Source organism: Hemiscyllium ocellatum, chromosome 13 (genome assembly GCF_020745735.1).
Source record: "Hemiscyllium ocellatum isolate sHemOce1 chromosome 13, sHemOce1.pat.X.cur, whole genome shotgun sequence".
NCBI classification, from domain to species: domain Eukaryota; kingdom Metazoa; phylum Chordata; class Chondrichthyes; order Orectolobiformes; family Hemiscylliidae; genus Hemiscyllium; species Hemiscyllium ocellatum.
Window position 1 is genome coordinate 22912372 of NC_083413.1, and position 16936 is coordinate 22929307.

Sequence of the window (16936 nt, forward strand, 5' to 3'; positions counted from 1 at the left end):
AGGAAACTGAAGGAGAAAGGTTTGCAGGACAATGAGTTCACCAAGAAGACTTGACTTTCTCAAACTCGCCTCTCTCCCAATGACTTTCTGTTTGACTCACTCTCTCTATTCAGAGATCAGAATCAAAGCGTGTGGCGCTGGAAAGGCACAGCAGCTCAGACAGCATCCGAGGAGCAGGAGAGTCGATGTTTCAGGCTTAAGCCCTTCCTGATGAAGGGCTTATGCCTGAAACATCGACTATCCAGCTCCTTGGATGCTGTCTGAGCTGCTGTGCCTTTCCAGCGCCACACGCTTTGACTCTGATCTCCAGCATCTGCAGTCCTCACTTTCTCCTATTGAGAGAGCAGCCTGTAGTCCTCTGCTGCTATGGCGACTGTCACTTCACCTTCATTCAATTGTTGCCCTGCCACTTCAGATCACAACTCCTTGCTGGCTCCTTAGCCCATTATCCCTAAAGTTAATCGGGTTCAAACTCACCAGTCAAAACAACCAAGGGTTTTAGGGAGAGTGGATGTGATAGCAAAGATTTTCTGTGATTTTATTTGAGGAGTTCAATGTTATACCTCGATGTTAGTAACCATGATTTTAAGGCAAATGCATAAAACTCTCAGCTTAGTTGTTTCAAAACATCTTCTAAATTGGCAGAGATTCTCAAAGGCTCAGAGCCTAGAACATGATGACAGTCACAAACTGTTCAAGCAAAACAGATGCAAATTAAGTAGCATGTGACATGTTGTTTGAATTTGAAATTTCTGGATATTGCAGGAGTGTGCAATTCTGTTGGATGTTTGTTGACCTTAAGCTGCCCTCACAACCAATGAAATTCTTTTTTGAAGTGAAGACACTGTTGTAATATGGGAAACACTAGTAGATGGGCACACAACAAGTTCCTAAAAGCAATGTGATTATGGCCAGATCCTCTGTTTTAAGTCAAAATGATTGAGGGAGCAATATTTGAGCCATCGACACATGCAGCACAGAAGCAGACCCTCTGGCCTAATGTGTTCATGCTGACCAGGTTTGCTAAACTGAACAAGTCCCATTTGCCTGCATTTGGCCCATATCCATCTAAATCTATCTGTGTACCTGTCCAAATGTTTTAAATGTTGCATTTGTACCCATATCTACCACTTCCTCTGGCAGCTCATTCCATACATGCACCACCATCTGTGTGAAAAAGTTGCCCCTCAGGTCTCTTTTAAATAAAGAACAAAGAAAATTTACAGCCCAGGAACAGGCCCTTCGGCCCTCCAAGCCTGAGCCAAACCAAATGTACTGTCTAAATCTGTCAGTCAATTCCTAAGCATCTGTATCTCTCTGCTCCCCACCTACTCATGCATCTGTCTGGAAGCATCTTAAATGAATCTACCGTGCCTGCCTCTACCACCTCTGCTGGCAACACGTTCCAAACGTCCACCATTTGCCGCGTGTACAATGGACCTGCACACCCAGATCTCTCTGCCCATCAACTTTTCCCAAGGCTCTTCCATTCATTTATAATTCGCTCGAGAATTAGTCTTGCCTAAATGCATCACCTCACATTTGTCTGCATTTAAAGCCATCTGCCACTTTTCCACCCAACTCTCCAGTCTATCTATATCCTCCTGTATTCTCTGACAGTCCCTAATGCTTTCTGCCACTCCACAAATCTTTGTGTCATCTGCAAACTTGCTGATCATACCAACAGTGCCCTCTTCTAGATCATTTATGTATATTACAAACAACAGTGACCCCAATACTGACCCCTGTGGAACACCACTGGTCTCCTTTCTCCATTTTGAGAAACTCCTTTCAACTATTACCCTCTGTCTCCTATTGCTCAACCAGTTCTTTCTCCACCTAGCTAGAATACCCTGCACACCATGTGACTTCACTTTTTCCATTAGTTTACCATGGGGAACCTTATCAAGCGCCTTACTAAAGTCCATGTATATGACATCAACAGCCCTTCCTTCATCTAACAACTTGGTCACTTCCTCGAAGAACTCTATTAAGTTGGTAAGGCACGATCTCCCCCACACAAAACCATGTCGCCCATCACCAATAAGCTCATTCCTTTCTGAGTATAAATAGATCATATCTCTCAGGATCCTCTCCAGCAACTTGCCCATCACCGTCATCAGGCTCTCTGGCCTGTAATAACCCGAAATATCCCTACTACCCTTCTTGTACAGGGAGACAACATAAGCAACCTTCCAGTCCTCCGGCACCTCACCTGTATTTAAGGATGCCACAAAAATACCTGTCAGAGCCCCAGCTATTTCCTCTCTTGCCTCCCTCAGCAACCTGGGATAGATCCCATCCGGTCCTGGGGATTTGTCCACCTAAATAATTTCTAGCATACCCAACACACCTGCCCTACTTATGCCAACGTGATCCAGACTAATCAAACGTCTATCTCTAATCTCAAGATTCATCACGTTCCTCTCCTCAGTGAACAATGATGCAAAGTAATCATTCAGAATCGGCCCACAGCCTTCCTTCATTATCCTTTAGTGGACCAATCCTTTCTCTAGTTACCCACTTGCTTCTTTTTTTTAGATTAGACTTACAGTGTGGAAACAGGCCCTTCGGCCCAACAAGTCCACACCGACCCGCCGAAGCGAAACCCACCCATACCCCTACATATACCCCTTACCTAACACTACGGGCAATTTAGCATGGCCAATTCACCTGACCCGCACATTTTTGGAGTGTGGGAGGAAACCGGAGCACCCGGAGGAAACCCACGCAGACACGGGAGAACGTGCAAACTCCACACAGTCAGTCGCCTGAGTCGGGAATTGAACCCGGGTCTCAGGCGCTGTGAGGCAGCAGTGCTAACCACTGTGCCACCATGCCGCCCACAAGAATATAAGAATAAAATGCTTTGGGATTTTCCTTAATTCTGCTCGCTAAAGCTATTTCATGACCCTTTTAACCCACTTGATTCCTTGTTTAAGACTTGTCCTACTCTTCCAGTATTCCTCCAGAGCCTGTTCTGTTCTTAGCTGCCTAGACCTTATGTTCCCTTTACCTCCTGGCTAGTTGTACAATTCCTCCTGTCATCCACAGTTCATGAATCTTGCCCTTCTTATCCTTTGCCTTCAATGGGACATGCTTATCCTGCACTACTGTTAACCTATCTTTGAAAGTCTCCCACATCTCTAATGCGGACTTCCGTTCAAATAGCTGTGTCCAATCCACATTTCCCAGCTCCTGGCTAATTTTGATATAATTGGCCTTGGCCCAGTTTAGTACTCTTCCCTTAGGACCACTCTCTTCTTTATCTATGAGTATTATAATGCACAAGACGTGTCAGCCTCAGTTATGATCTTGAGTATACGGAATCTGAACTAAGGGAGCTGGGAATGCTGTGTAAGTAAGAGTGAACACCAACTGTTCCAAGGACTGGAAATGAAGGACGATGAGACGATTCTTCAGAGGACCAATGATAAATTCAAAGCAGCAAGAAAGGACATCTGCCTTTTTTTTCCTTCTCGAGTAAAGAGCTCTGAATTGTAAAGGTACATAGAGAATTTCTGTGGACATTTCCAGGTATAAAAGTGAACTTAAATGTTAAGAAACATAAAAATGGATTGTAAAATTCCTCCAGGTAGGTTAAAAGGAAAAGATTAGTAAAGCCGAAGACAGACAGGAGAATTTAAAATAGGAAATTCGGAAATGACAAAGAAGCTACATAAGTATTTTTTGTTTATCTGTATGTCTTCTCAAAAAGAGATAAGAAGTCAAGAGTTTGGTGCTGGAAAAGCACAGCAGGTCAGGCAGCATCCGTGGAGCAGGAGAGTCAATGTTTCGGGCAAAAGGTCTCCATCAGGGATGAGGCTGGCAGATAAGAAGCCTAGTTGAAATAATTTGAGATCCAAAGATCTTGTGAGAGCATGGAAGTGAAAGGTATTACTCTTTAGTAGAAATAAAAGTATTGGAGAAGTTAATGGGGCTGAAAATTGACAAAAATCCCTTCTTCCCAGAGATCTTCACTCTAGAGTGTTGAAAGAGATGGCTGCAGAGCTGGTGGATGCAATAATGATCAACTTTCAAGATTTGATTAACTCTGCAATGATACCTGCAGATTAGAAAGTTGCAAATGTCATCCCTCTGTGTAACAAAGGAGAGAAGAATGAAAACAGGGAACTGCAAAGTGGCAAACTGATTGTTGAATAATGTGTGCTGTTTTCGTCACCTTATTGAAGGAAGGATACAAATGTGTTGGAGATAATTCAGACGAGGTTTACTTGACAGATACCTGAAACGACTGGCTGTTTTTATGAGGATAATTTAGTCAGGCTGGGTTGCTTGCACTGGGGCTTAGCAGAGTGAGGGTTGATTTGATTGTCTTGACAAGATGAACATGGAAAGGATACTTCCTGTATGGCTGAGTCCAGAACTAAGTGTGTTACAGCCCACATGGAAAAGTGCACTGATTCTCAAAGCCCTACTGCTCTCAAGGTCCCCACAAGGCTGATCGAGTCACAAGCAGTAAATTAATACACACAGCCCCCCAGTATACCTGTCTGGTTGGAATCAGGTTAACAGAAAATGGTCTCCAAGTTCCTGCACTAACAATAACAACTATTTATTGAAAATAAATAATTCTAATGACAAGAAAACAGCTAACAATTATTAACATACAGCTTGACCAATTAAAACCCTCACCTCTTTTTAAATCCTTACACATACATACAGACAGACACAGACAACCAAACAGAATTGTGTGATGGGTGGAGGGACAACGTCTGGAAAAGCACCAGCCCAAAGGGTTTGCTGAGATGGTCCACTTGCTTCTGTTCAGTTCTTTGATCTCTTTTCTCCAGATTCTTTCACTTCTTCGCAGGAGGCAAAGTGTGATTAGAATAGATTACTTACAGAGTGGAAACAGGCCCTTCGGCCCAACAAGTCCACACTGACTCTCCGAAGAGCAAACCACCCAGACCCATTCCCCTACATTTACCACCTCACCTAACATTATGGGCAATTTAGCATGGCCAATTCATCTAACCTGCACATCTTTGGACTGTGGGAAGAAACCGGAGCACCCGGAGGAAACCCATGCAGACACGGGGAGAACGTGCAAATTCTACACAGACAGTTGCCCAAGGTGGGAATTGAAACTTGGTCCCTGGCGCTGTTAGGCAGCAGTGCTAACCACTGAACTACCGTGCCACTCCATTGTGATTGTCACACTAATTACAAAGTTGCTTCATTACTGATTCAAAGGCGACAGTTTGCAACAACTAATGGGAGGAAAGGAGCTGGCATGCTTCAGGCACTGTTACTGCAGAGAGAGAAAGAGAGAGAGACATGCACAGAACCTGCTCTTCCAACAATCTAGCAGCTCCTCCCTCTTTACCATAAACTCCCAAACTGTTTACACACCAGGAGCCAATCAGAGCTCCTGTCAGGCTGATGTCCTTTGGCAATCATGAATGGTTAGAACTGCACAGATAATCAGCGACATCTTGTGGCTGATGTCAGTCTGCACACACAATCCAGAGCTGTGCCACCTTATTCTCACCTGCCTGACTGTTTGTAAAGCAGCAAGAACCCTACCTCCTGACTCCCCAGAGCTTTTTCACAGTCTTCAAGACTCTAGTCAAGAGTGCGATGGAATACAACCCATTTCTGTGGGTGACTGCAGCTCTGACACTCAAGAAGCTTGATGCTATACAGAGCAAAGAAGGCGGGCTGTTTGGTACCAAATCCACAAATATTCATTCCCTTCACCATTGATCCTCAGTAGCAGCAGTTTGTACCATCCACAAGACACAGTGCAGACATTCACTACAGATAGTCCCTTCCAAACCCATTAACACTTTCATCATTAGAAAGTCAAGGGCTGTGGATACATTGGAAAACCAAGCTCCCCTCTCAGCCACTCATTATCCTGACTTGGAAATACTTTACTGTTCCTTCAGTGTCAAATAAAAACAAAGAACTGCGGATGCCGGAAAACTGAAACAGAACAGAAATTGCAGAATCTGTGGACGGAAAGCAGAGTTGACATTTTGAGTCCATAATCCTTCTTCAGAATGGAATTTCTCCAGCAAATTCTGTTTTTGTTTCTTCAGTGTCGCTGTCTCAAATCCTGGAATACAGTGGCATTGCAGCGTCTACCTACAGCACATGGACTGTAGCAGTTAATGAAAGCAGCTCACCTTCTCAAGGGTGGTTCTGGTTGTGTGACAAATGATAGCCCAGCCAGTGACACCCATATGCCTTGAATGATTTTTTTTAAAAAGTGGAAATACAATTCACATTGAATTGGAGAAACTTGTTTTCTGAAGTGCAGCAATTCCTTCCTCAGTCCTTGGTTTTAAATAAAGTCCATTCTTCATTTTTGTCCACAATCAAACTGATGAAAAATACAAAGATACATGAAGAGTCATTTGGACTCAAAACGTTAGCTTGCTCTCTCTACACGGATGCTGCCTGACCCGCTGTGATTTCAAAACGATATAGTCTTATCAGGTGGCACTGTTGTAAAACTAGGGGGGTCACCCTTTTAATAACAAAGATGAGGAGGACTTTCTCCCCCTCAGAGAATTGTGCAAAGGATTCTGTAACTAGGTGCCTCATGAATTGAGGGAGTTGTGGTGACTGAATACTTTTAAGGTGGAGGTGGATAGATTGCTGTGGAGAGTGTGGTGCTGGAAAAGCACAGTAGGTTAGGCAGCATCCAAAGATCAGGAAAATCAATGTTTCGTGCAAAACCCCTTCATCAGGAATGAGGCTGGGAGCCTTGGGAGATGGGGAGGTAAATGAAGGACTTTTGCCCAAAACATCGATTTTCCTGCTCTTCAGATGCTGCCTGACCTGCTTTTTTTTTCCAGCACCACACACTCAACTTTAATCTCCAGCATCTGCAGTCCTCACTTGTGCCTAGTGAATAGATTGCTGTTTGGCAGGAATTCAAGGGTTATCAGGAGGATCGGGAGGAATATGGAATAGATCAGAGAGATCAGATATGAGCTTATTAAACAATGGAGCCAGCCTTATGGGCTGAATGGTCTACATTTACTACTGCTTTATAAGTTGGTATGGTTCATATGTCCTTGGTAAGGTAAATACTATAACCTGTTATAAAGTTTGTGATTATGGGATACTTAGAAGTGATTGCACAATGTCAACATAGACTTATGAAGGGAATATAATAAGAGATGTGTTTTTTAAGATGTGTTATAGCAGAGTTAATAAAGGAGTATCAATGGATGTGGCTTATTTAGCGTTTCAGAAGGCTTTTGATGTAGTCCCACACAGGAAGTTACTAAACAAAATTAAGGTGTAGAGGATTGCGGCTGATATACTATTATGGATTAGATAGCGGGTGGAAAGCAAGGAGTAGCAATAAATGGATCATTCTCTGATCATTGGTAGGCTCTATCTGTTGGGGTACTTTAAAGATCAGTGCATTAGAATGTGGAAATTGTAACATTTTCAAGTTTGCAGATGAAACAAAACTTGGTGGGAATGCGAGTTATATGGAAGATACAAAGAGACTTGGAGGGAATTTAGACAGAGTGAGTGATCAATGATCAAAGCGATCTGTGTATTTTCAGCTAAAAATGGGAAGGAAATTGGGTTAATAACTTTAGGATGATCACCTAATTTTACTTCACACTAATTTAGTTAATGATGTAACCAAATAGATTCTGCTTGTATCTGGCATCAACAGCCAAATACAACAGCATTCTCTGAGCAATGCCCAGATTTATCATTCACTGAAAATCTGTTGGGCGATTAACAATAATTACTTTCCCATTGTGCGTGGACTGCAAAATCACATGTTGCACCAGTACTGACGTCAACAGAATGAAATGGAGACTGAAGCTTTAAGGAGAGTTGGAGGGATGATGGCTGCTTGCTGATGTTGTTAATTACAGTCAAAGTGAAACAGAAGCTGTAGTGGTTGCTGTTGAGACCCTCCAAACCGCTGCTCAGAACTGCCTGTCACTCATGGAAACACAGAGTAGCTCCATAACAGGAGGCCTTCTGGCTCTCCATGGCCATAACACTCTTTGAAGGAGTAACTTGTGCAATGTCTTTCCCCTGTCTGCTTCCTCTTTGGATGGTGATCTCTTGAAACCCTTCTCCACTGTGCACTCAGGCAGAACCCTCCAGATCCTAACCCCTAGCTACATGAAAAAGATCTTCCTGGTGCTGCTTTTGTGAATTACCACAGATCTGTATCCATTGATTCATGATCAATCCAACAATGGGAACAATTTCTCTATGCCCATTCTGTGCAGACCCTTGGTGATTTGAAGATCTAGATCAATTCTCCTCTTAGTCTTCTCTGGTCCAAAGGAAGCAATCCCCACTTCCCCAGTCAACTACATAACTGCAGCAATGTTCTTATGAAACTTTGTGCCCTTCACCCTATCATTTGGAAACAAAGATGAAGTGGGAAACTTATCAGAAGTGACTTGCATTTTTGTGACACCTTTCAGTGCTGCACACATTGGCACCAAGGCAATGTGTAGTCATTCCCACAATAAATGTAGGAGAATGCAGCTCTTGCTGACACCAACAACTGTAGGCAACAACTCATGGGGCATTCATTCAGCAATGTACAGTTCCAAACACTGACACCACCATGTGAACTTTAAACTGGACTCCAGTCAAGAGGGTGCAGGGGAAGGTGAAACAGGATTTAGTAGTTGGGGGTGCGGGGGTGGAGGAGGGAGCAATAGGAAGAGCCCTGGAGCCAGGAAGCCCTCCCCACAATTCTGGGCAGGCCATTGGATGAAACGTCCAGGAACCCTTCCAATCAGATTTGACAATTCTATCTGTGCATTCTACACCGTCTCGTCAATCATGACCACGTCAATAACAGCAGAGGGTAGACACCTTCTCATTGTAAAGCTGACAAAGAGCATCTTCTCGAGGGCAATCCTCCATCTCACACTCTCAGCCCATTCAGTCCATATCAAGGAGTTGTCTGATTTCTGATACATGCACGTGTCAATTTAAATGGATCAACAAAGCTGTTAGGACCTCAAAGGCCAATATTTGTCCCTCAGCTAGCAACATTGAAATGGATGACCAAATTGTTCATCTCACTGCTGTTCACAGGAACCTGCTGTGCACTATCACAAGAATACATTCGTCGTTGATGCAAAGCATTTTGGTCCACCTGAGTTGGCAACAGGTGCTAACGAAATGCAAGTTGTTTTTTTGCTCTCTGCATGTATGAGCTGGACTTAATTGGATTCCATGAATCTCCAGCAACCAGCACTCTTGCCAAATGCTGCAACCAATCCAAGCACTTAAATAGGTTGTCCTGAAGTAATTACTTATGGGAGGATACATTAATGTGGTTTCATGGGAGAAAATGGCCCGTGTCTTAAACTAATTTCTTTAAGTGTAATACAGATGTGAATGCTACTGTTTTACTGCCTCTAGCTCACAGACAGTTTAATTTATTTTCTCTAATAATCAGACATCGAACCTATTGCAGCAATGAACTCAGGATGACTTCTAGTGCAGACTTGGCAAAGTCACCAGGAACAATGTTAACCCTCGAGGGTGAGGACAACAGGAATCTGTCCAGCCCTGGTCGAATTTTATATGTTTCAACAAATAATTCTGAGCTGAAGAGAATCAGGCCCAGTCAAACTCAGTCCAAAGAGGTGCAGGCTAGATGGACTGGCCATGCTAAATTCCCCACAGTGTCCAGTGTGCAGGCTAGGTGGGATAGCCATGGGAAATGCAGGGTAACAGGGATAGGACATGGGGTGGGTCCAGGTGTAATGCTCTTCAGAGGACTGACTGGCCTGCTTCCATGCTGTAATGATTCTATGTTTCGATTCTATGATTTTATGATCTCTCCTCAAATGACAATTCTGCCATCCCTGGTATCTGCGGTGTGAACCTCCCCTGCACTCCCTCTACAGCAGGTCAATCCTTTCTTAAGAAGGGAGGCCAATGCTGTGCTCCAGGGGGGGTCTCATCAGGACCTTGTTGAACTGCAGTGGCAGCACATCACCGAGCTGGCTATTCTGTGAAAGGTTCTGTAAGAACACCAGTTTGCGTTGAGAAGTTGGATGGATCATTTATGAAAGAAACAGGATTTTGTATGTTGGCTACTGCTCTTTCCCGTGTTGTTAAAAAGGAAGTCCTCTAGTGTGAAAGCTCCAGAGTTTGACAACATGAGTCATCGGCTCCTCACTTGAAGTTTCTAAAAGCATCATTTCTACTAATATGATATAAGAATTACAGGTGAATATGAGAGTGAGATAAAATGAAAGTATAATTACAGTGACTGTCAACAGGACGTGCTCATTAGTGTTTTGAGTAATGTCAGGAACACTGATTCGACCCTGAGGGACTGTAACGGTTATGCACCTGAACAAAATAATGCTCTAATTCTTGCTACTAATTTAAATGACCATCCAAATTCCCAGTCCTAGGTTTATAACTAACTTCTTTGTAACATTAATCAAATTTGATGTTGCATTCTTTATCTGTTCCAACAGTACCTTGCTCTCTCTAGCTTGCCCTTTGCTTTGTCTCCCATGAATCTGATTTAGAGGCTGTGCGTTGGAGTCCAACTCCTGAGAGTGGAGGCTCCCCATGCAATCCTCATTCCTGATGAAGGGTTTTTCCCCAAAACACCGACTCTCCTTCTCCTTGGATGCTGCCGTGCTTTTCCAGCACCACACTCTCGACTCCCGATGCAGTCCACCTGGGTGCAGAACTGGGAGAGTGCTGCACTGTTGGAGGTGTTTCTTCTTGAAAACCGAGGCCCTCCTGTATGTGTGTAAGAAGGATCCCTTTGTAGGACGATCGTGTGAGCTCTCCCTGTCCCTCAATCAATATGGCTGGAAAATCAGACAGTCAGGTCATTGGCACAAGGCTGCTTGTGGGATCTTGCTTTGTGCAAACTGGCTGCGGTGTTTCCTTCGCTAAAAACAGTAGCTATACTTCAAATTTTCTCAATCGGGTAAAGAACTTTGGAACATCCTGGATTTGTGAAAAGCGCTATATGATGTAGGCTGCCTGGTTTCACTGAAGCAAGGAGGAGAAAGTGAGGACTGCAGATGCTGGAGATCAGAGCTGAAAATGTGTTGCTGGAAAAGCGCAGCAGGTCAGGCAGCATCCAAGGAACAAGAGATTCGACGTTTCGGGCTTTAATTCCTGAAGAAGGGCTTATGCCCGAAACGTCGAATCTCCTGTTCCTTGGATGCTGCCTGACCTGCTGTGCTTTTCCAGCAACACATTTTCAGCTCTTCACTGGAGCAAGACTTACTGAAAATTTGCTTCCATTGATGGGCAGTTCCAGTCTCCAGAGATGCTTTACAACCCAACTCAAAAACACTTCTTATATCCATGAGCTGCAACGCCGAATCGCTGTAGGCTGTTTGACCCACAGCAGGCATCATCATCATCAGAGCCAAATATCCTGGGCACGGGTTCCTTGAGAAAGGGTCACCAGACCCAAAACGTTAACTCTGACTTCTGTTCACGGATGCTGCCAGGCCTGCTGAGCTTTTCTAGCAACTCCTGTTTTCATTTCTGATTTACAGCATCTGCAGTTCTTTCCGTCTTTATTTAAGAATACCAGGTGACCTGATTCTGGTGTCAAACTTAAGGTCAATTTTGACAGGGTAAAGAAGGATATTCTGTGTTCCACTGGTTGGCATGTCAGTAACTAGGGTCACAATTTCAAGACTGTGTCAGCAAAAGAGCAATGAGTAAGGGGAGAAGAAACTTCTTTATTTTGAATGTACTCCCTGGGAGACTGATGGAGGTAGACTCCATAGGTTTCGAAAGAGAGCTGGATATATATTTGAAAGTGATGCATTGAGAGAGCTACAGAGATTAGGCTGGAGAATGGAACTACCTGGTGGCTCTTTTGAGGGCTGGTAAAGACACAAGGGGTCAAATGGCCTCTTCTTCCTGTAAAATGATTTTAAAACAACTTACATTTACAGAGCACCTTTTAACGACTTTGCAAGGAGGTGACAGGGGAAATGGGAAGACACTGGTCCAACAATATCTTTAAAAAGAAATTGGATTTCTTTTTATCCATTCAGGGAATACGAGTGTCAACAGCCTGGTGAGCATTTACTCTCCAGACCCGGCTGGAGCCCTTGAGCTGGCTTCTCTAATTGCTGTGGTCATGGTGGTGTAGGGACTCTCACATTGCAGTGTCGGAGGCAGTTCCAGAATTTTGACCCAGCGACACTGAAGGAAGGGCAACATATTTCCAAGTCAGGATAGCGAGAGACTTCGAGGAGAACTTGCATCTGCTGCCCTTGTCCTTCAAGATGGCAGTAGATGTGGGTTTGGAAAGTGTTCACTTAGGATTTCTGTCGTGTTTCTTGTGGATAGTACACTGTTGCTACTCTGAAACGGGTGCACAGAACAATCAGAATTGGTAATGGAATGTTCACCTTGTGAGGTCTGGAATAGTAATGGCTGGAGGTGATGCTCCAGGTTAAGGAAAGCTTTGTTTAATCCCATCACAAATAATTGGGTTCAGTTCTGGGCATCGCATTCAGAGGTGATTTACTAGGATGTTGTCTGGTATGGAGGGTAGGTCTACGAGAAAAAGCTGAGGGACCTGAGGCTGTTCTCGTTAGAGAGAAGAAGGTTGAGAGGTGACTTTATTGAGACATATAAGATAATCAGAGGGTTAGATAGGTTGGACAGGGAGAGCCATTTTCCTCGGATGGTGATGGAGAACACAAGGGAACGTAGCTTTAAATTGAGGGGTGATAGATATAGGACAGATGTCAGAGGTAGCTTCTTTACGCAGAGAGTAGTAGGGGCATGGAATGCACTGCCTGCAACAGTAGTGGACTCGTCAATTTTAAGGGCATTTAAATAGTCATTGGATAGGCATATGGACGAGAATGGAATAGCGTAGGTTAGATGGGCTTCAGACTGATTTCACAGATCGGTGCAAAATCGAGGGCCAAAGAGCCTAAATTGTGCTATAATGTTCTATGTTCTATGAAGGAGATAGTGGCCTTGGGGTGCTGCTGAGGAGATTCACCAGAATACAATCAGATCTTCAATGGTTATATTCTGATGTTGGACTGCATTGTTGATGCCTGTGCTCTTTTTGAAGACAGAAGATTGAGAAATGGTGTTTAAAATGATGATGGGACCAGCTCGAGGCAAAGAGTATAAGGCAAGAACATTCAAAAGCTGTTTGGGGGCAGATGTTCGCAGATAAAGGGATGGCTGGAAAATGGGAGCCTTCAAAAATGAAGTAACGAGAGTCCAGAGCCAGTATATTCCTGTTCAGGTGAAAAGCTAGGCTGTCAGGTGCAGGAAATGCGGGATGACTAGAGAAATTAAGGTTTTGGTGAAAAAGGAAGCATATAATCAGGTATGGACAAGAGAGACCAAGTGAATCCTCAGAAGAGTATAAAGGCAGTAGGCAGTCAGGATGGTTAAAAAGGGGACGTGAGATAGCTTTGGCAGATAGGGTTAAGGAGAGCATAGGATACCTCAAAGATCAGCAAGGCAACTGATGTGTGGAACTGCAGGCAGTGGAGGAGATACTAAATGAGTATTTTGCATCAATGTTTACTGTGGAGAAGGACAGGGAAGACACAGGATGAGGGGAAATAGGTGGTAATATCTTGAAAAGCCCAGCCGGTAAGGCAGCATTCAAGGAGCAGGAGAATCGATGTTTCGGGTATCAGCTCTTCATCAGGAATGAGGCTTATGCTCAAAATGTCAATTCTCCTGCTCCTCAGATGCTGCCTGAGCGGCTGAGCTTTTCCACTCTCGACTCTGACCTCCAGCTTCTGCAGTCCTTACTTTCTCCACAACTTGAAAAATGTCCATATTACAGAGGAGGAAGTGCTGGATGTCTTGAAACGCATCAAGATGGATGAATCCCCAGGACCTACTCAGGTGTACCCGAGAACTCTGTGAGAAGCTAGGGAAGTGATTGCTGGGCCTCTTGCTGAGATATTTGTATCATCGATAGTCACAGGTGAGGTGCCAAAGACTGGAGGTTGGCTAATGTGGTGCCACTGTTAAAGAATGGTGGTAAGGACAAGCCAGGGAACTATAGACCAGTGAGTCTGACCTCAGTGGTGGACAAGTTATTGGAGGGAATCCTGAGGGACAGGATGTACATGTATTTGGAAAGGCAAGGACTGATTAGGGATAGTCAACATGGCTTTGTGCGTGGGAAATCATGTCTCACAAACGTGATTGGGTTTTTTGAAGAAGTAACAAAGAGGATTGATGAGGGCAGAGTGGTAAGCATGATGTATATGAACTTCAGTAAGACGTCTGACAAGGTTTCCGATGGTAGAGACTGGTTAGCAAGGTTAGGCTGCATGGAATACAGGGAGAATTAACCACTTGGATTTAGAACTGGCTCAAAGGTAGAAGAACAGAAGGTGGTGGTGGTGGAGGGTTGCTTTACAAACTGGAGGCCTGTGGTCAGTGGTGTGTCACAAGGATCAGTGCTGGGTCCACTGCTTTCATCATTTATATAAATGATTTGGATGTGAACATAGGAGGTACAGTTAGTAAGTTTGCAGATGACACCAGATTTGGAGTTGTAGTGGACAGCGAAGATTTCCTCAGCGTACAACAAGATGTTGATCAGGTGGGCCAATGGGTTGAGGATTGGCAGATGTGGTTCAATTTAGATAAGTGTGAGGTGCTGTGTTTTGGAAAGTCAAATCAAAGCAGGACTTATACACTTAATGGTAAGGTCCTGGGAAGTGCTGCTGAACAAACTGACCTTGGATTGCAGGTTCATTGTTCCTTAAAAGTAGAGTCACAGGTAGGTAGGATAGTGAAGAAGAAGTTTGGTATGCTTTCCTTCATTGGTCAGAGTGTTGAGTACAGGAATTGGGAGGTCATGTTGTGGTTGTACAGGACATTGGTTAGGCCACTTGTGGAAAACTGGAGACCAAAATGTGTAATTCTGGTCTCCATCCTATCAGAGGAATGTTGTGAAATTTGAAAGGGTTCAGAAAAGATTTACAAGTTGGAGTGTTTGAGCTAAAGAGAGAGGTTGAATAGGCTGGGACTATTTTCCCTGGAGCGTCGAAGGCTGAGGGGTGACCTGAAAGAGGTTTATAAAATCATGAGGAGCATGGATAGGATAAATACACAAAATCTTTTTCCTGGGGTTGGGAGTCCAGAACTAGGGGACATAGGTTTAAGGTGAGAGGAGAAAGATTTGAAAGGGACCTAAGGGGCAACATTTTCACAGAGGGTGGTGCGTGTATGGAATGAGCTGCCAGAGGAAGTGGTAGAGGCTGGTGCAATTGCAGCATTTAAAAGGCATCTGGATGGGTATATGAATAGGAAGGGTTTGGAGGGATATGGGCCGGGTGCTGGCAGGTGGGACTTGATTGCATTAGGATATCTGGTTGGCATGGACGGGTTGAACTGAAGGGCCTGTTTCTGTGCTGTACATCTCTATGATTCCATGAAATTCACTAGTCGGAGAAATGCAAAACAAGGGGGACACAATCTAAAACTGACAGCGAGGGCACTGAGGGTGGAATGAGGAAGCAGAGAGCAGTGGGCATCTGGAACTAACTTCCTCATAAAACAATGGATGGGGCAGATGGAACTTTCTAAGGGGTTGGGGGTTCATCGCAAATGTCTGCCCCTCAACTTAAGGATGACCTCTACTCCACGTTTCTGCCATAGGTCCTCAAGTGACTGAATGGGCAGAATTCCTGGCCTGAGGATCTCTTGACACATGAGGGCAGGGTGTCCCATGAGGTAATGGGATCATTGTAGAATCTTTGAATCCCTACAGTATGGAAACAAGCCCTTCGGCCCAACAAGTCCACACCGACCCTCCAAAGAGTATCCCACCCAAACCCATTACTCTATATTTACCCCAGACTAATGCAGCTAACCTACTCTATGGGCAATTTAGCAAGGCCATTTCACCTAAGCTGCACATCTTTGAATTGTGAGAGAAAACTGGAGTACTTGGAAGAAACACATGCAGACAATGGGGAGAATGTGCAAACTCCACACAGACACTTGCTTGAGGCTGGAATTGAACCCAGGTCCTTGGCGCTGTGAGGCAGCCGTGCTAACCACTGAAGCACTATGCCACCCAATGACTTCTTTTTCATGACTTCTTTTTCTCTTTTTTTTTATTAGTTCACAGAATGTAGAGGTTGCTGGCTAGGCCAATATTTAGAGCCGTCCCTCAGATACTGTGGGTTTGGAGTATATAGGCCAGACCAGGTAAGGATGGTGAAGGACATCAGTTGTCATTCTGCCTCCTCATTCCCAACTCTGAGACAGCCAGCATTCCAGGGAGGACATTGAAAATGCTATAAAGACACTCTGACATGATGCTTGAAGGCCAATAGCTTTGACATTAATGGCTGGGAAGAGCGCCTACCCTTTGTTTGCAATGGCCAAAACGTGTTCAATAAGTGCCATCATGTTTTGAGGCAAAACGTTTGGGACAAAGATGGTTCTGACAGAGTTAAAAAGAACATCAGCTCTAAGCTGGAACAAGTAAAGAACATTGTCAAGGGGGAGAATGGCCTCGTCTTGTACTGACACTTTTTTAAAACATAGAGGTGTGAAAAAGCAAAGAACTTTAACCGAACTGAATGTAAAGTGCAGCAAGGTGAGAGGAGGGGAGGGGGGAGCTGTGTGCACCCAGGGACCCTATAATCTAAATCTCTTCTGCTAAATTGACACAATTGCTTTCAGAATGAAATTATATTATCTTCCCATCAGGATCACGAACAGGAAACAAAATTAATGACTGCAGTGACAAAACATTGCCTATTTTTATTTATGTGCGTGTTAAGTTTGAAAATAAAAGTTCATAAGACATTTCAAATTGTCCCCTGGCCTGTGTGTCATACATCAGTATCACTCACTAACTCGTTTGATGAACTCATTCATTATGTGTAATGGAGATGTATTCACAGCATCAATTCCTCGAAGCCTAACAGCCATCAGTTAC

At 44.1% G+C, this 16936-nt stretch overlaps 1 protein-coding gene across 1 annotated transcript in view; it reads right to left on the reverse strand.

Annotated features, from left to right (window-relative positions):
• The window catches only part of fndc3ba (fibronectin type III domain containing 3Ba), a 341227-nt gene that overhangs the window by 58654 nt on the left and 265637 nt on the right, over positions 1-16936 (reverse strand). The window lies entirely within an intron of this gene.